The sequence below is a fragment of the Coenobita brevimanus genome, chromosome 28 (genome assembly GCF_032717465.1).
Source record: "Coenobita brevimanus isolate Jiangsu-jjx chromosome 28, ASM3271746v2, whole genome shotgun sequence".
Taxonomy (NCBI): Eukaryota; Metazoa; Arthropoda; class Malacostraca; order Decapoda; family Coenobitidae; genus Coenobita; species Coenobita brevimanus.
Window position 1 is genome coordinate 25831641 of NC_136981.1, and position 20001 is coordinate 25851641.

The following is a 20001-nucleotide window of genomic DNA, read 5'->3' on the forward strand; positions in this document are numbered from 1 at the left end:
TCGATTAACTTTTGTGACCAATGCATGTCGCATTACAGATTCTGCATTTGGAAAACTCTTTTTGCGAAACCCTAATCAGTGATGAGAAAACCAAACCAATTATGATGAATGGTTCGGAAATTACGTTGCTCACATCGGAGAGAAAATGAGTTCAACTGAGTGCTCGTCTAGTTTTTTATTCATTTGTTTTTCCTTCTTTTGTTCTGTTATTGTAAAAAGAAAATATGTTTCATGTCACTCTATTCACCTTTTCTCAAATTACCTGGTTCCTTTTTCCCCACCTGTCATCGCATTTCCTCCCACTTACATCACAAAACCCTCATCTCCCAACCAACCGTCAAGACCCAAAAAAGAGAAACAAATGTGAAAATGATCAAGGAATGACCCACGATCCTCACTTCATATCCTCATTCCCCCTTGACGTCGCCATCTTCATTTTCTGGTCTCATTTCCACCCCTTTCAGACATTTTAATAATTCTCCTCTCGCTAGATTTCCTTCTCTCTCTCTCTCTCTCTCTCTCTGCAACAATTTCTTCCTTCATGTGTTTTAGGTGCCTTCCTAATCTTACCACTGTGGCGTTTGATCTGAGGCATTTTGTTTCGTTTCCATTTGACATATCCTCATGTAGATAGACAAATAAATAGAAAGATAGATAGATAGATAGAGAGAGAGAGAGAGAAAGTTCGCGTTTATCAATGCGAGGTTGTGTATAATATGTGTGTGATGCTGTACCTGTATGCATTCGTGTGTGTGCATGCCTGTGTAAGTTGAAGTGATTTATGGTGTGTGTGTGTGTGTGTGTGTGATGACTGTTTTGCAATAGTGGAAACAAATATACTCTCCGGGTGTATATATTTACACAATATTTCATTCATTCATTGTCAGACGCCATGTATCTCAAACGGGGTGGCCAAGGGCTTAGAGTTAATTGTTTTACAGGGAGGGGCACTAATCCTCCACCAACCCCACTTGACACGTAGGGATGCCAAGAGCATCTGGTGTTCCCAGGCGGTCACCCATCCAAGTACTAACCAGACCCAACGTTACTTAACGTCGCTGATCGGACGGGAAGCGGTGTACTCAACGTGGTATGGCCATTGGCCATGTAATAATAAACAGGAAATGATGAATTGATGGTCTCGGCATGTAAATTGTTACTGACTAATTTCAACTCTCTCTCTCTCTCTCTCTCTCTCTCTCTCTCTCTCTCTCTCTCTCTCTCATTCTTCTTTTACTTCCATTCCTTTTCTTTCAATTCAGTTTATTCTTATTTGTAATTTTTTGCTAATTCTGTCTAAAATTCCCTAGAGATCTTTTAACGTCAATAGTCAAAGAGAATACTTCGGTAAAATTATTTTAAAAATACAAAGAGAGAGAGAGAGAGAGATTCACATTATAATTGGTTATTTTAGAAAAGAGAATGAATTAGATGTTAAGAAAACGTCCAGTTCTCTCTCTCTCTCTCTCTCTCTCTCTGCGTTTCCCTTTCTTTCTGCTTTTTCTCTTTCCTTTCTACAGCTTTTTCTTTACGTTGTGTACGAGCGCCTGAAGGGGTTGCATCTCTTCCCCCCCCTTCTCCTTTTTTTTTTCGCTCTCTCTCTCTCTCTCTCTCTCTCTGATAACTTTGTTGCAATTCTGACAACAAAAACAAATATTTCTGGAGTATTTCTTTCTTCAAAGATTTCATGTTTGGAATAAAACTTCACATTTCTTTGATAGTACTGATGATAAAATGACCCCCTTTTTTGACGCTGCTTATATCATTGCGGCAGTTACTCTCTCTCTCTCTCTCTCTCTCTCTCTCTCTCTCTCTCTCTCTCACTCTCTTTCCACATTCATGGTCTCGAAGGCTTTAGGGAAGAATTAACAGATGTTCAACAAACGTCACATAGTAATCTGATGATATAGGTTCTTATTTGTGTGGATTCTCTTTCGTATTTCTGGATCTCATACATCTAATAATTAATAGTGGAAAATAGGATTCACATGACGATGACGACTACGACGACGACGACGACGATGATGATGATGATGTTGGTAATGCGTTGATGATGGGGAGGATTTGTAATAGCAGTTCTATGCTATCCTCTCATGGCCTTTTTTTGTTTTTTCAATTTCTGTGTCTTTGTTTTTAGTTAACTCTGCCCCTATTCATGGTTCCCTGCCTCAGCTATATTTACCACATATTTATCTTCATTTTCTTTATTTTTCTATCCATCTATATCTATCTGTATCTATCCAAATAGCTAAGCAGGCACATTGATAAGCAGATAGTTTTTTCCCACTCACATTTTCTTCTTTCATCTTCTCCTTTTCCTTATATGTTTATCTCTTTTTAGCTGCTATTATTCTACGTTTGTGTATTTTCCGTCACCCAACTGCATCTGTGAAGGTTAATACACGTTACCTTCTGCCGGCTCCCCATTTTTTTTTTTTTACATTCATGAAATACCATTTTAATTTGACTCCCAAACACCTGTTCCTTATCCAGTTCTTTGTTGACCCTTAACCCTTTGATAACGAGAGGGTCTAGCTGAGCTGACTAAAAGCATCAGATGACATCCAGAATATATGCCTAAAATTGCAATGGGTGTCTTCGTATCCACCTGTAAAATTCTGTGTGTGTGTGTGTGTGTGTGTGTGTGTGTGTGTGTGTGTGTGTGTGTGTGTGTGCATGAGAGAGAGAGAGAGAGAGAGAGAGAGAGAGAGAGAGAGAGAGCACATACTACATTATCGGTGTTCAAAACATACTATAGTCAAAGGCTTTTTTTTTTTTTTTTTTTATTAAGTCTGCTTTTACTGACTCCCTTACACCTCCCACTCCTTCATTTTTCATTTCACCCTTTTCACATTACCTCAAACAATCAGACTCATTTTCCTCTCTCGGCATCTCATTTCCTGCCTCTTACATCACAGATCCTCATCTCCCAGCCCACCCGTCAAGCCCGATAAAAGAAGAACAAGAGTAAAAAATATCATAGAACTTCACTTCATATCCTCATTCCCCTTGACGTCGCCATCTTCATTTTCTGGTCTAATTTCCACTTCTTGCATGACATTTTAATACTCCTCTCGCCATATTTCCTTCTGTGTGTGTGTGTGTTTTTTTTTTTCTAGCTATCTGTCTATCTCTTTCCTTATATCTCTTCCTGAATCTAGTCTTCCTTCGCCCCTCTCCACCCCCCCCGCTCTCTTTCTCTCTCTCCCTCTCTCTCTCTCTCTCTCTCTCTCTCTCTCTATATCACATTTTCTTCCTTCATGTGTTTTGAATGCCTTCCTAATCCTACCACTGTGGCGATTGATCGGAGTCAATTTGTTTGGTTTCCTTTTAAAATATCCCCATCTAGAAAGAGAGAGAGAGAGAGGGGGAGAGAGAGAGAGAGAGAGAGAGAGAGAGAGAGAGAGAGAGAGAGAGAGAGACTGCCTAGGAAAGTGTTTGTGAGTGAAGTATCTGACCAGAAATAGTTATATAGACAGATATACAGACAGTCAGATAGATAGGTATGTAGACATATACATAGAAACTTAAATAAATAGACAGATGGATAAACTTCCAATTATTTTTGCTCAATCGCAACGAATCGCCTACAGCCAGGAAAAAAAAAAATGCTCTTAATATCCGTCAACATTTTCACTGCAACAGCACATCTCGGGCATTTACTGTGGCTAATTTCTGAGGGTACTATTTTTACTGAGTTAACTCCAATGCGTTCCAAGGGTCACTGGTTCACACATTTCATTTTAATGGCCTTCTTACGTCTCTCTCATTATCTCTTCTTATCTCTGTGTCTATCTACCTACCTGTCTATCTATCTGTCTGTCTATCTATCTACCTGTGACTCTATTCATCTATCTACCTATCTATTGTCCGTATTTCTGTTTGTCTGTTTGTCCATCTATCTATCGTTTCGTTTCGTTTGTAAAGGCTCCAACATGCTTGTAAATGTCGGTCTTGGTCACTAAACGGCGGCTCTCCATGCTGCTCGATCTCTGGCAGCCTCCCTATTCAATCCCTTGTCCTAGGTCAGACTCTATGACCTCGTCCCAAGTCTTTTTCGGTCTGCCTTTCTCAACCCCACCTTAAACGTTCACACTTCTCATGTCGTCCCCCATCCTCTCGACATGCCCAAAGCATCTTAATCTACCTCTCTTCATCACAACACTAATATCTATTCATCTGTCTGTCTCTCTATCTACCCACCCATCCATTTATCTGTCTATCATTTTATCCAACCATCCACCCCTCCATCCATTCATCTATCCATTTATCAATCAATCTATCTATGTATCTTTCTATCTGTCTATACTTCTGTCCATCCATTATCCATTCATCCAATTAACTGTCTATCTACCTATCTATCTTTCTACCTATCTATCTATATATCTATCAGTCTGTCTATCGATTTATTTATTCATCCATTCATCCAACTCTCTCTCTCTCTCTCTCTGTATATACAGTATATATATATATATATATATATATATATATATATATATATATATATATATATATGGAGCCTCGGTGGTACAGAGGTAGAGTGTGCGTTTCGCACGCTGGTGAGGGCGGGTTCGCCTCCCGCAGAGTTGTAAAACCTTTGGGAAGCGTTCACCAAGCCACTTGCTACTTTGGCGGACACAGCGGGTGCTGTGGTTGAACCAGTGTCACATACTAGTATGCTTGAACCCAGTCGGCTTAAGGCGGGCCGATTACACTTGGTTCACAGACTACATACACATCCAAAGCCACTACAACACTACAATCACACTCAAGAGCACTTCTCGCCCTACATAGTTTCTACCAGACAGCCTAAGCCACTGGGTTGAGATACATTGGCTGTATCGTCCCTGCTTCTCTTGGGATAGGCCGGTCGTGCAGTGGACCTCAACGGCTGATGATGATGATGATGATATTATATATATATATATATATATAGAGAGAGAGAGAGAGAGAGAGAGAGAGAGAGAGAGAGAGAGAGAAATAAATATAGAGATAGATAGATATAGATATATATATATAGATATAGATAGATAGAGATATATAAATATATATATATATATATATATATATATATATATATATATATATATATATAGATAGATAGATAGATGCATATATATATATATATATATATATGGATCTATCTCCTTAACGCTTGCTTCGCTCTCCCACTTTTCATTCCTCAGGTTCTCCTTTTCTTTTTTCTTATTTTTATTCCACTTCTCACCTTCATTTATTTAATTTCTTCCTTTTTCTCCTTCACTTTCTCCCTCTCCAGTCTGAGTCTGTTTTTTTTTTCTGTTTTTCTTCATCTCATCCCCATTCCTCCTCTCATATTTCTTCCCATCTCTATCTTTTTCTGTTCTTTCTCTCTCCTTGTTTTCATCTTCCATTCTCTTGTTCCTCTGTTTCTTGTCCCTTACTTCCCCTTACTTTTATTTTCACCTTTATATACATCAATTTTATTTTCTGTCCTCTTTTCCTTCGCTCCATTCGTTTGATCCCTCCACTTTAACTGCTCTCTCTATCTCCTTTCTTTCTCCTTTTCTGTCACCACTTTCTCTTCCTCAACATCTTGCTCAATCAAATTCTTTTCTCAATTCCAACTTGCGTTTTCCTTGTATTTTTTTAGGTCTCTCTCTCACTCTCCTCTCTGTCTCTCTCTGTATCTGTCTGTCTGTCTGTCATTCTGTTTGTCTGTCTATCTGTCTGTCTGTCTCTGTCTCTGTCTCTCTCTCTCTCTCCCTCTCTTTCTCTCTCTCTGCCACAATTTTCTCCTGCCTATGCCTTCAGTGCCTTCCTAATCCCACCACCGTGGCGTTTGATCTGAGGCAATTTATTTGGCTTCCTTTTGACACATCCCCATTTAGACATGAAAAAACAGATCGATAGATAAATAGATAGATACAGAGAGTGAGAGAGGCTGACTAGGAAAGTGTGGGTGAGTGAGTTGGACAAGTTAAGGAGGAGGGGGAGATCAAAGGTGATTTGGGGAGAAGGGGTTGAGAGATGTATGAGAGAGGAGGTTGTGAGTTGGAGAGAGGGCAAACTGATGGCGGAGGACAGGGTGACATGGAGGCTATTCGTTTGTCTGCACCCCTTCAAGGAATAAAATATCTGGCGATAGATAAATAGATAGGTATATAAACAGATAGATTTTAGGTAGCCAGTAAGAGATAGATAGAAATATTGACAGATATTGTGGATAGAGGGATAGTTGGATGGATGGATGGATGGATGAATGGATCGGTGAATGAATGTATGGATGGATAGATAGATAGGTAGCTAGATAGACAGGTAGGCAGAATGATGGATGGATGGTTTATTGGATAGACGGATAGTTGGATGTATAGATGGATGAATGGATGTTTGGATCAGTGGACTATCGAATGAATGTATGGATGAATAGACAGACAAATAGATAGATAGTGAGACTGATAGATAGATAGGTACTTAGAGAGATGGATGGATGGTTTAATGGATGGATGAATAAATTGATAGGCAGAGAAAGATAAACAGACATAGAGAGATAAACTTTCAGATAATTTACTTCAATCACAGGAAATCTAGCAAAAAAAATAATGCCCTCAATATCCATCAACATTTTCACCACAACACTATACCTCAGGCATTTACTGTGGTTAATTTCTGAGGATAATATTTTTACTGAGTTAAGTCCTATCTGGTCCTAAGGCAAATGGTTGTCACATTTCATACTGATAGCCTTCTTAGGTCCCTCATTCTCTCTTTCTGCCACTATGTATCTGTATGTCTATTTATCTCTCTTTCTGACTATCTATCTATCTGTTTATCTATCTACCCATTTAGCTGTCATCTATCCTTCCGGCCATCTATCAATCTATCTATTTATCTATCTATATATCTGTCTACCTATGTATCCATCTATCCAGCTAGCCAGCCAGCCATTTATATATCAATGTGTCTGGTTATCGACCTTTCTATCTGTCTATCTGTATATGAGTATCCATCCATCCATTCATCCATGCGTCCATCAATCCATCAATCCATCCATTTATCTATATAATTGTCTTTCTATCTGTTATATACATCCATCCATGCATCTATCCATCAATTCATCCATCCATCCCTTCATACATGTTTCTCTCTCTCTCTCTCTCTCTCTCTCTCTCTGTATCCATCTATATCCTTTGCTAATTCCTGCCTCACTCTGCTTCTTTTCATTCCTTTGATCCTTCCCTTCATTTCCTTATTTTTATTCCCTTTCTCCATTTCTTTATTTCTTCCATTTTCTCTCTCGTTTTCTCCTCCTTTCTTCTGAGTCTGTTTTCGTCTGTGTTGTTCTCCCTGCCTCTCTCCCTTCATCCTCCTCTCATTTTTCTCCCTTTCTCTATTTCCTTCTTTCTGTTCTTTCTCTTTCCTTGTTTTCATCTTTCATTCTCTCGTTCTTCTGCTTCTTGTCCCTTTGCTTCTCCTTCCTGTTATTCTAACCTTTAAATACATCAATATTATTTTCTGTCCTTTTTCCTTCCCTCCATCCGTTTAATCCCTCCACTTCAACTGTTCTCTCTTCCTCCTTTCTTTCTCCCAGTGTGTCGCCACCTTTTCTTCCTTTACCCTTTGCTCACGAAACGTCTTGTCTCACTTTCATCTGCTTTTTTCCTCAACTTATGTATATCCTTCTCTTTCTCTTTCTTTGTTCTTTTCTCCATCACTTATACTTTCCACATTTTCTTCATTTCCCTTTTGTTTTCCTTCCCACCCTTTTTAATTCGATCAATTTTTTTACCTTTAGTCTGTTGTTTATTCTCTAAAATTTCCATGAGATCTTTTAACGTCCATAATAAAAAATAATGTTGTAATGAGAATACCTTATAAATGCAGAGAGAGAAGAGAAAGAGATGGGGGGGGGGGATATGGGCAGGGGCGCGCTTGTGAGTGGGTGTATGTGTAATAATAATAATAATAATGCTATTTGGTTTATTTATTTATCGCAGCCAATGGATGAAATACACTGGTCCTTAGTTTCCTAATGTAAGGGGGTCAACAGGCTGACCCTGGCTGCTGCTGAGGAGTGTCGACACACAACCAATCCTCACCGACGCTAGAGTGAAGCCTAGGCTCTAATCTTTACCCCAACGAGTTTCTACCCCTTGCGCTTCTCTAGCGAAGTGTGCCTTAAGCTACACTTACCAGAGGAGAGCCCTTCTCACTCACGCACGTCGTGCTCCCTAAGCTTGTCTCAAACTCGGGTCATTAGGACTGGGAGTCCAATGCCCCATCGTCCGTTCCACCAGGGGCTCGCGCGCGCTCGTGTGTGTGTGTGTGTGTGTGTGTGTGTGTGTGTGTGTGTGTGTGTGTGTGTGTGTGTGTGTTCAAGACAGTTATGAACAATGAAATAAAACGTCTAGTTTTTCTCCTTGTGTGTGTGTGTGTTCAAGACAGTTATGAACAATGAAATAAAACGTCTAGTTTTTCTCCTTCCCCGTCTCTTAGGTTTCGTGTTTCTTTATCTCTTTGCTTAATTTCTTTAAACTGCTACGTCTTTCATTACTTTCTCTCTTCTGTCTGTCTGTCTGTCTGTCTGTCTGTCTCTCTCTCTCTCTCTCTCTCTCTCTCTGTCCTGCTTCTGTTCCTTCTTCCTCTAGTGTATACACATCTTTATTTCCTCCCACCTAACCATATTTTCCGAAGCCCTTCATAAAATAGCGAAGAAAATCAATCCCACTCCGGTGACTGATGGCCCCCCGATGAACGCTCATGTTGTTCGCTTTTATGTCCAGAAAATTTTATGTTGTGTTTCTTGTTCTTTATTTTGCATTTCTTTAAACACATTGCATACACATAAAAAAAGAAGGTACTGGAGAATATTAACATTTGCAAACGAAGCTAGTTATATATTCACCTGTGTGTGTGTGTGTGTGTGTGTGTGTGTGTGTGTGTGTGTGTGTGTGTGTGTGTGTGCAAGATATCTGAGTTTTTATCGGATCTGTGATAAATGGTGGACAGGTGAGTAGTTTTTCAAGTGAGGGTTTATTTTTTTATTATTATTTTTTTTTTTTTTAAGGTGGGACCTGATCCAGATACTGGAAATTTTGAAGTTTTTGACACCGACGTGCTACATCTGAAATTGTTCAAGTGGGTAGAGTAACATTTTAGAATTTAACGACTATGAGGGACCGTAAAAGCATTCGTCTGGCAGGAAAGAGGAATTACAGCAGAAAATCACAATTATCTTGTGTTGTCTAAATATTTTCCTAGATCAAAATTTCACCTACATTATTAAGATGCAAACGACGCAGTGAGGATTGGTTTTGTTGGTAGTGTAGTTTAATTTCTGTCGTATTTTGCCTTTTCCTTTTCTGTCTGTATTTATCTTACACACTTTTGCTTTTAAACTTTCTTTCCTCTCTCTCTCTCTCTCTCCGCTTTGCTGAATCTTGCTTCGTTCTGCTGCTTTTCATTCCTTTGATTCTTCCCTTCATTTTCCCTATTTTTATATTCTCTTTCTCCCCTCCTCTATTTCTTCCAATTTCTCTTTCGTTTTCTCCTCGTTTCATCTGAGTCTATTTTCTTCGGTGTTGTTCTTCCTGCCTCTCACCCTTCATCCTCCTCTCATTTTTCTCCCTTTCTGTATTCCTCTTTCTCCTTCCTTGTTTTCATCTTTCATTCTCCCGTTCTTCTGCTTCTTGTCCCTTTGCTTCTCCTTCCTGTTATTTTCACCTTTAAATACATCAATATTATTTTCTGTCCCTCCTTTTTCCTTCCCTCCATCCGTTTGATCCCTCCACTTCAACTGTTCTCTCTTCCTCCTTTCTCCCATTCTGTCTCCACCTTTTCTTCCTCTACCTTTTGCTCACGAAACGTCTTTTCTCACTTCCAAATTGCTCCCCCCCCCCTCACTTACTGTATGTAGGTTTTTCTCACTTCCAAATTGCTCCCCCCCCCCTCACTTACTGTATGTAGATTTTTTCTTTCTCTTTTCTGTGTCCTTTTCTACGGCACTTATTCTTTCTACATTCTTTTTTTTTCATCTCCCATTTATTTTCATTCCCACCCTTTTTAATTCGATGTATTTTTTTTCCTTTAGTCAGTCGTTTCTTCTCTAAAATTTCCATGAGTTCTTTTAACGTCCATAATAAAAAAATAATGTTGTAATGAGAATACCTTATGAATGCAGAGAGAGAGGAGAGAGAGATGGGAGGGGGGAAATGGGCAGGGGCTCGGTTGTGAGTGGGTGTATGTGTAATAATAATAATAATAATAATGCTATTTGGTTTATTTATTTATCGCAGCCAATGGATGAAATACACTGGTCCTTAGTTTCCTAACTTAAGGGGGTCAACAGGCTGACCCTGGCTGCTGCTGAGGAGCGTCGACACACAAACAATCCTCACCGACGCTAGAGTGAAGCGTAGGCTCAAGGGAACAAACTGTCTAATCTTTACCCCAACGAGTTTCTACCCCTTGCGCTTCTCTAGCGAAGTGTGCCTTAAGCTACACTTACCAGAGGAGAGCCCTTCTCACTCACGCACGTGGTACTCCCTAAGCTTGTCTCAAACTCGGGTCATTAGGATTGGGAGTCCAGTACCACATCGTCCGTTCCACCAGGCTCGTGCGCGCTCGTGTGTGTGTGTGTGTGTGTGTGTGTGTGTGTGTGTGTGTGTGTGTGTGTGTGTGTGTGTGTGTGTTCAAGACAGTTATGAACAATGAAATATAACGTCTAGTTTTTCTCCCTCCCCGTCTCTTAGGTATCGTGTTTCTTTATCTCTGCTTAATTTCCTTACCCTGCTACGTGTTTCATTACTTTCTGTCTGTCTGTCTGTCTGTCTGTCTGTCTGTCTGTCTCTGTCTCTGTCTCTGTCTCTCTCTCTCTCTCTATGTCCTGCTTCTGTTCCTTCTCTTTCTCTAGTGTATACACATCATTATTCCCTCGCACCTAACTATATTTTCCCAAGCCCATCATAAAATAGCGAAGAAAATCAATCCCACCCAAGTGATTGATGACTCCACGATGAACGCTGATGCTGTTCCCTTTTTTGTCAAGAAAATTATGTTCAGTGTGTTTCGTATTCTTTCTTTATTCTGCATTTCTTTGAACACACTGCACTCACAGAAAAAGGAAGGTGCTGGAGAATATTTATCGTCGCCAACGAGGCTATTTGTATATTTACCTGTGTGTGTGTGTGTGTGTGTGTGTGTACAAGATATCTGAAAGAGTGTTTATCGGATCTGTGATAAATGGTGGACAGGTGGGTAGTTTTTCAAGTAATGGTTTAGTTTTTTTTTTTTTTTTTTTTTTTTTTTTAAGGTGGGACCGGATCCGGATACAGGAAATTTTGAAGTTTTTGACACCTACATGCTACATCTGAAATTGTTCAAGTGGGTAGAGTAACATTTTAGAATTTAACGACTATGAGGGACGGTAAAAGCATTCGTCTGGTAGGAAAGAGGAATTACAGCAGAAAATCACAATTATCTTGTGTTGTCTAAATATTTTCCTAGATCATAATTTCACCTACATTATTAAGACGCAAACGACGCAGTGAGGATTGGTTTTGTTGGTAGTGTAATTTAATTTCTGTCGTATTTTGCCTTTTCCTTTTCTGTCTGTATTTATTTTACACACTTTTGCTTTTAAACCTTCTTTCCTCTCTCTCTCTCCGCTTTGCTGAATCTTGCTTCGTTCTGCTGCTTTTCATTCCTTTGATTCTTCCCTTCAATTTCCCTATTTTTATATTCTCTTTCTCCCCTCCTCTATTTCTTCCAATTTCTCTTTCGCTTTCTCCTCCTTTCATCTGAGTCTATTTTCTTCGGTGTTGTTCTTCCTGCCTCTCTCCCTTCATCCTCCTCTCATTTTTCTCTCTTTCTGTATTCCTCTTTCTCCTTCCTTGTTTTCGTCTTTCATTCTCCTGTTCTTCTGCTTCTTGTCCCTTGCTTCTCCTTCCTGTTATTTTCACCTTTAAATACATCAATATTATTTACTGACCCTCCTTTTTCCTTCCATCTATCCGTTTGATCCCTCCACTTCAACTCTTCTCTCTTCCTCCCTTCTCCCATTCTGTTTCCACCTTTTCTTCCTCTACCTTTTGCTCACGAAACGTCTTTTCTCACTTCCAACTTGCTTCCCCCCCCCCTCACTTATGTAGATCTTTTACTTTCTCTTTTCTGTGTCCTTCTCTGCAGCACTTATTCTTTCTACATTTTATTTCATCTCCCATTTATTTTCATTCCCACCCTTCTTAATTCGATCTATTTTTTTCCTTTAGTCTGCTGTTTATTCTCTGAAATTTCCATGAGATCTTTTAACGTCAATAATAAAAAAAAAATGTTGTAATGAAAATCTCTTGTAAATGCAGAGCGAGAGAGAGAGGGAGGGGGGGGGGATATGGGCAGGGGCGCGCTTGTGAGTGGATGTGTGTGTAATAATAATAATGTTATTTGGTTTATTTATTTATCGCAGCCAATGGATAAAATACACAGGTCCTTAATCTAGTTTCCTAACGTAAGGGGGTCAACAGGCTGCCCCTGGCTGCTGCTGAGGAGCGTCGACATACAACCAAGCCTCACTGAGGCTAGAGTGAAGTGTAGGCGCAAGGGGACAGACCGTCTAATCCTTACCCCACCGATTTTCTAACCCTTGCGGGTCTCTAGCAGAGCGTGCCTTAAGCTACACTTACCAGAGGAGAGCCCTCCTCACTCACGCATGCAGCGCGCCCTCAGCTTATCTCAAACACGGGTCATTAGGATTGGGAATCCAGTGCTCCATCGTCCTTTTCACCAGGCGCTCGTGCGCGCTCGTGTGTGTGTGTGTGTGTGTGTGTGTGTGTGTGTGTGTGTGTGTGCGCGCGCGCAAGTTATGTGAAAGAGTTTTCATTGGATTTATGTGAAATATGGTGTAGAGGTGGGTAGCTTGTCATGGAAGAGTTGATTAGCTTTTTTGGGGGGACCGGATCCGGATACAGGAAACTATTATTATTATTATTATTTTTTTTTTTGACACTGACAAGCGACATCTGAAATTGTTTAACAGGGTAGAGAGGCATTTTAGAATTTAACTATTATTTGGGACGGTGAAAGTATTCGTCTAGTAAGAAAGAGGAATTACAGCAGAGAATCATTATTATCTTAGTGTTGGAAGAGGGATGTGCTGTCTACAGTAAGATTTTCCTAGATTAAATTTCACCCACATTATTAAGATGCAGTGGACACAGTGAGGATTGGTTTTGTTGGTAGTGTAGTTTAATTTCTGTCCTATTTTGCCTTTTCCTTTTCCGTCTGTATTTATTTTACACAGATTTGCTTTTAAACCTTCTTTCTTCTCTCTCTCTCTCTCTCTCTCTCTCTCTCTCTCTCTCTCTCTCTCTCTCAGTAATTTATTCATCTACAAGGGGCTTCAGTACCAGGAATCTGCTGCCATCAGAGGCAATTGACAGTCTCCCGATAAAACAAAACAAATGATTAGGCATTGTTTATGGACTTAACTTAGAGGTTGGTTGAACGTTTCTTCCTTTCCCGTAAAATTTCCCAAACTGTCCTTTTTCCTCCGGGTTAGGTGCACTTCCTCCTCTCTGTCTGTTCCGTGGGTGGCAAAGGTGAGAGGAGGGATCCTTCATCTGTACTATACTTATATCTTATTGGTAAATTAGTAACGTAAACCTGGCAGTATCGTTCATGGTATTTTATTGATATGAGTCGTACGACCTTTTGAGGGTACTGCTTGTTGTAACTCACTAAAATTCTCCCCTCCCTCCCCTCTCTCTCGTTTATATCTACCTATCTCTATGTATATCTACCTGTCTGTCTGTCTGTCTCCAACTACTTTATAATGTGTGTGTGTGTGTGTGTGTGTGTGTGTGTGTGTGTGTGTGCCGCTTGCGTGACCACTTATCTGATCCCGAGTGTCGCGTAAATGTGTATGTGGAGGGTAGTGTCTCGTCTTCATTGCCCTTTATCTGTCTCTTAGAATGGCGATTGAGAGGGTGTGTGGAGTGGGGGAGTGAAGGGAAGGGAGGAGGGAAAGAGGGAAGAGGATGAAAGTAGAGCGGAAGGGGAGGAACAGAGAGCAGGACAGAAGAAATGGAGAGAGAAGGAATGATAAGATGGGAAGAAGAGGGCTGTGGTCATAAGTGAGAGGAAAAGGAGGAGGGAAAAAGGAAGTAGTGGAATGTAGAGGGGAAAGAAAAGTAAAAGGAAAGTTGAATTGGAGGAAAGTAGAATGGTACAAGAGGAGTAGAGAATATGACATGAGAAAAGGAGAGAAGAGGAATGATAAGACCGGAAGGAGGTGGAGACTGCGGAGGTCGTAAAGGGGTGGAAAGATGGAGGGAGAAGGAAAGAAGGGGAGAAGGGGGAAGGAAAGGGAAGGAGAAGAGAGGAGGGAAGGAAAGAAGGAGAGGTAAGTGTGCAAGTCGCAAGGGAGGAGAAAGGAGGAGAGAAACAGAGATATAAGAAAAGGAAAGTAGATAAACAGGAGAAGGTTGGGGCAGCCTGAGAGAGGAAGGAACTGAGGGAAAGATAAGAAGGGAAAGAGGTGGAGACTGAGACACTATGGGGAGGCAAGCTAGGGGAAATGGGAAGAGGAGGTGTGTGAGGAAATAAATTAAGGAGAGAAGCAGATGAGAGGAAAGAGGGGGGGGGGGACTGTGAAGGTAGTAGTCAAGATGAAAGAAGCAGTGAGGAGGTGAGAAAGAGGAATGGAGGAAAGGAATAATATCGAAGAGCAAGAGTGAGAAGGAAATGGTGTTTAGATGAAGGAAGAAGGATGAAAAGGATAAACGAAAGAAGCGATAAAAAAGTATAAAGGAATGTGTGAAAAAAGAGAATAAAAACAGATTGAGAAAACAGGAAACATAAAAGAGAAAGTCATAAGAAAGAAAGAAGAAATAGAAAACCATTTGTTCAGGACCTATAAATAAGAACATCAAAGGGAAATGTGTTAAAGGATAGGGAGACGAAGACGGACATACACATAAAAGGTTACCAAGACAACAACCCACAAACAAACGAGAGAGAGAGAGAGAGAGAGAGAGAGAGAGAGAGAGAGAGAGAGAGAGAGAGAGAGAGTGTGTGTGTGTACGTCGCGGTACAGAACGGTTTATCACATTCCTTACGATCACATTTTATTTCTTTATCTCGTTACTGCCAGTATCAAATTATATTCAGCGTTGGAAAGATATACTGTCCTCAGAAGAATAATGAAGGAAATACTAACCCATTCTTTTCCAAATCTATCGTAGAGCAGAAATAATTGTTAGTAAGAATGATGTACAATAAATGTCATTCCGGTTGAACGGGTTAAACATTTTATTTATTTGTATATTTTGCATCACCTCAAGACTGGGAAAAACATCTAGTTGCATATTCCTGCTTTTAACAGATAATTTTTTTTTTCTTTATGCAAACAAGAAGCCAGACGCTAGAATTGTGGAGAGTCGCTCCGTCCAAGAAGAGTCAAAGTAACAGAGACCCAAATTCAAGATCCGTTCATTCAAGATGCCTGGACACATTGCATTTAAAAGACTGGAGGCCATAGGCAGAAGAAATTGCAGACAGAGTGGGACAGTTCCGGAGCTGACCTGTGGCAAACATGAAGGACTGGGAGTAACGGTAACTCTTGCTTTATAAAGTAGGACAAATAAAAGGAGAGAGTTTGCTACCAGACGGGTGCTACACTCCCGCCATAATGGAGGAAGGATACAGGCACAATTTAGAAGAGCAGGACCATGGATGTAGTGATAATGAAGGGATAAAGATGCAATAGTACGGTGAAGAAAGAGCACTTGAAGGACCTTAGTGAGAGGAGGAGAGTTAATAACTTTTGACTCCACTCTGATTAGATGGGCTGTATGAGTGCTGTGTGTATGGAGAACCCCTTTCCCCCCTTCGCCTCCCCCAAAATAATATGGTACTATGTACAAGGGGAGAATAGGATCTCCACGCGAAGTCAACACCTGTACCGGAAAAAAGAAAAATACTGTAGGAGCCGGTTTAACACACCTAATCTCTTGGAATCCGATTTTACGAGATACGCAATTTGGTCTTTCCATGACAAGTCCTGGGAGAGTGAAACCCCAAAGATACAGGAGATAAGATGAAGACCCGAGCTGTATATTGCTGAATATTAAAAGATATTCATGCGAAAGATTTTGGGGGGTAGAAAACGTAAGAACCGGGTGTTTGATGCATAAAAAAACAATATTTCTTTTACTCCAGTTAGAAATATGAGGCAAGTAAAAGACACGTTTGCCTTAGCCTCGTCCCGTGACTGCTGAAATAACCGTTGTGACGGACGCTGTGAGAGGCGGGTGAAGTTACGAAGGGTCGATTCATCAATTTATGAAACGACAGGGTTACAGTCAAAAGATCAATAACAAAAAGAAGAAAGAGTTTTGGTGTCAGGACAGAACGTGAGCAACACCACTATTGATAGATCTCGAAGATGATGATGACAATGTGTTATGGAGGCGCGAAAGACTTGATACTGCAAGCACAATTCTCCCATGATAGACATGATAATCATAAAATACAACACACGAAGAGCACCACGCCTTCAACAACGATATTCTTTTGATCTGCTTGCTGCCCTTAACCTTTATCATTTCCCTATGACATCTCGCCTTCTCTGAAATAATTTAAAGCAATCTCATAAAAATCTGTAGTACGAGAGGTCTTCAGCTGATAATTTTTGTCTGGAGTCATAAGAGTACAGCATGATTAAGGGATCATGCTGCCGAAGGGGGTATGGTAGTAGAGAGATTATAGCGAAGACACAGGCCTGCAAGGAGAAACGTGATGGAAAGCCTACAAAGCCCAGCTGAGAAAGATCATAGGAGTTAGTTTTGTGTGTGTGTGTGTGTGTGTGTGTGTGTGTGTGTGTGTGTGTGTGTGTGTGTGTGTGTTGCAGTCCATAATCTTGCATTTTATATGGTTTTCTGTTCCTTACCACTACAGTTCATATGAATTCTATCTCCTTGCCGTTGCATTTTACGGCAGGTCTTAAGTCTTGCATTTTATTGTGGTTTATCATAAGAGTTCTATACGAATCTATAATTTGAAAGCTTCCCCCCCCCCTCTATCTCCCTGGGATTTTGTGTGTGTGGGGGGGGGTAACTTGCAAATCATCCTGCTGGTGGAGCTTGGTGGGCTGGTGAGTTGGTTGAAGGATGGATGGGTAGGTGGGTAGGGCTAGTGAATGGGTTCAGGGCAGCTGAGTGGGTGGGCAAGTAGGGCTAGTTGGTGTCTACGTGGGTGTCTACGTGGGCCCTAGGAGGACAAGCAGGGGAATGCCTTATGTTGCTGCTTCACTCTGGCGACCCCGTTTATCTTCCATTTTTATTATTTCTAGATCGTTTTTGACAGAGCTACGGATATACTTGCGATAGGGGAATAATTAGATATAGCTTACCGATCTATAATTCATTCACTGATAAAAAGTAGGACTAAGCGGAAGTGTCATCATGTCGTGGGGAAACTAATGAGTACTATGTAGTATACAACTCCCCAAGGGTATGTTTTTTGCCACTGTTGCATTGTTTCGGAATGTAGAGCTGTAGCAGTACCGTGTATGAATAATATGTGCAATGAATTCTATCTGTAATGTGTGTGATGTGTGTGTGTGTGTGTGTGTGTGTGTGTGTGAGAGAGAGAGAGAGAGAGAGAGAGAGAGAGAGAGACAGACAGACAGACAGACAGACAGACAGAGACAGAGACAGAGTGAGATCTGACAATGACCTACAACTATTTCAGAGTCTGGTTGGCTGCATTTTTAAGAACATACGTCTAGACTAGAAGTGTCATTTGGAAGAAGATTGTATGAAGAAATTATGAAAGAGAAGCAGAAGTTAGGAATAGACAGGAGCAGGAGGAAGAAGACAAGAGGACAAGAAAGAGGCGTAGGAAGGGGGAAGGAATGGGAGAGAGGAAAAGAAGGAGGATAGGGAGAAAATGAGAAGGAAATAGGTTGAGAAAGGAATAGGAAGGAGGAGTAGAAAGGGGGAGGTGAGAGAAGAGAGAACTAGGATGCAGGGAGAGGAGCTGGAGGGAGAGGAAGGAATAGAAGGGAGGAGGAGGGAGAGAGAGGAGTGATACCGGGGTGTGGGGAAGATGGAGTTATATATCCATCATTTAGGGTGTTAGGAAAGCTTATGTGTGACAGACGATGCGAGGTGTGGCAGTGTGAGGTGGGTATGAGGTGTATGTGTGGCTTGGCGGTGTGTGTGTGTGTGTGTGTGTGTGTGTGTGTGTGTGTGTGTGTGTGTGTGTGTGTGTGTGTGTGTGTGTGTGTGTGTGTGTGTGTGTGTGTGTGTGTGTGTGTGTACGCGTGCGTGTAACTGAAAGTAAACAAATAGCCATGTGGAAGACTTGGATAAGTTGAAAGAAAAAGGAAATGAGCTTTAATGGTTTCATTGGTCATAGACAGAAATAAACATATCCCATGGTTGCTGTTACTGCATTTGCTGTCAGGAGTGGTTAAATTTTTTTGCGTTGTCAGCATATACTTGAATAGAATCAGATATTCACTTCAGAAAGCACGTAATGATAAAAGAACAAAGTTTAATTTTGGCATGGACTGAACCCTTACGTACAGTGAAATTCATAGCTTCAGAACAATGGCCATCGAAAATATCAAACTTCATCTGTAAAATGACCTGAAAGAAAGCTTGAGATAAAGTTAATTATAGAAAGACTGAATCCATAATAGAGTAATGTGGCACGTAAAGAATTTTGCTAGATGCGGTCGAAGGCTTCTGAGATGTCTGACACAATAACAACGGCATGACTGAAATCTTGAGAGATGGATGACCAGGATGGATCTGAACGAAGTTTAAGATTACCAGTGGAACTTCTTTGATGGAAAATAGACAATAAAATATAAGTCACTTTTTCTGGATAGAATTAAAAGATAGGGCATGCGGTAGATTATGACCGCTGGATGATTGTTAGGGGACAGAGAAACTGATAAAGCAGAGAGACTTTGCCCAGGGATGACGTAAGCAAGGAAGTAAATTTTTCTGAGAGCAACAGGAGGTGGCATGCCAAAACCAGGTGCATCATTAGTACTGAGGTCAAAATAAAGACAAAAGGTATATAATTTTCTGAAAAAAGAAAAAAGAAAAAAAAGTATTGCTATGGATGAGTCAAAGGGAAGGCGGTGAATAAGTAGCACTGTAATCATCGAAAGCAGTTTGAGGCGAAAATACCTGCAAAAATTTGAGCCTTATCAGAGGATGAAACAGCAATAAAACCACGTGGGTGAAAACAATTATGGAAGGAGGAAAGATGAAAATTACTGTAGAGGAATTTGGCAGGGTGCCGGATGGGACGAGATGAATCCATGCACTTAAAACTACTGTAACGAAGGATGTATTTCACCTCACACCCACACACCCACACAGAAAAGTTAAAGATGATTGCAGGCAGAAATACAAATTGTAGGTGTCTCGTGTAACACCTAACACTAGTACCTTCAGAAAGCCACCTCTTTGTTACAGATAGCATTAAAATAACTGTGGTCAGATCAGGGCATTATAGCATTAACCAGCGAGTTAAAGTCGGTCAGTGTTCTTTCACACCCAGTGAGATAACTGCCGTAATGTACTGGGCAAATTCGGCTACCTCTTGGCATGATAAGCAACAGCTATTTTAAGGAATGTCAACGGTTCTGCCTGAGAGCCTCTCAACCTAGAGCTCCGTAAAGCCACAGACTTGATCTCTTAAAAGACTCCAAAGGCCACAAGGGAATGATACAACAAATTACTGAGATAAGACTGTGATCGCAGGAGCCCAGTGCATAAAAGGTTTCACGGTTTTAGCGGAAGGATTAGGTATAAGAAATATATCTGATATCTCTCAAAGACGATGAAGGATATGGACATGATGTTGTACAAAGTGCTGCATGTCATTAAGGACAAAAAATAATAATATTGGCTTTTTCACGAGGTACAATAGTCTAAAGGAGAGCCAAAGATGATGGTGAACAAGAAAATCTTAACATTATTCAGTTTGTATTTATATATATAT

At 40.6% G+C, this 20001-nt stretch overlaps 1 non-coding gene across 1 annotated transcript; it reads right to left on the reverse strand.

The window, feature by feature from the left end:
* Positions 1 to 985: 985 nt before the first annotated feature.
* Positions 986 to 1104, reverse strand: LOC145394863 (5S ribosomal RNA). Its single transcript, XR_013896507.1, has one exon. It is a non-coding gene; the product is annotated as a 5S ribosomal RNA (ribosomal RNA).
* Positions 1105 to 20001: the final 18897 nt, after the last annotated feature.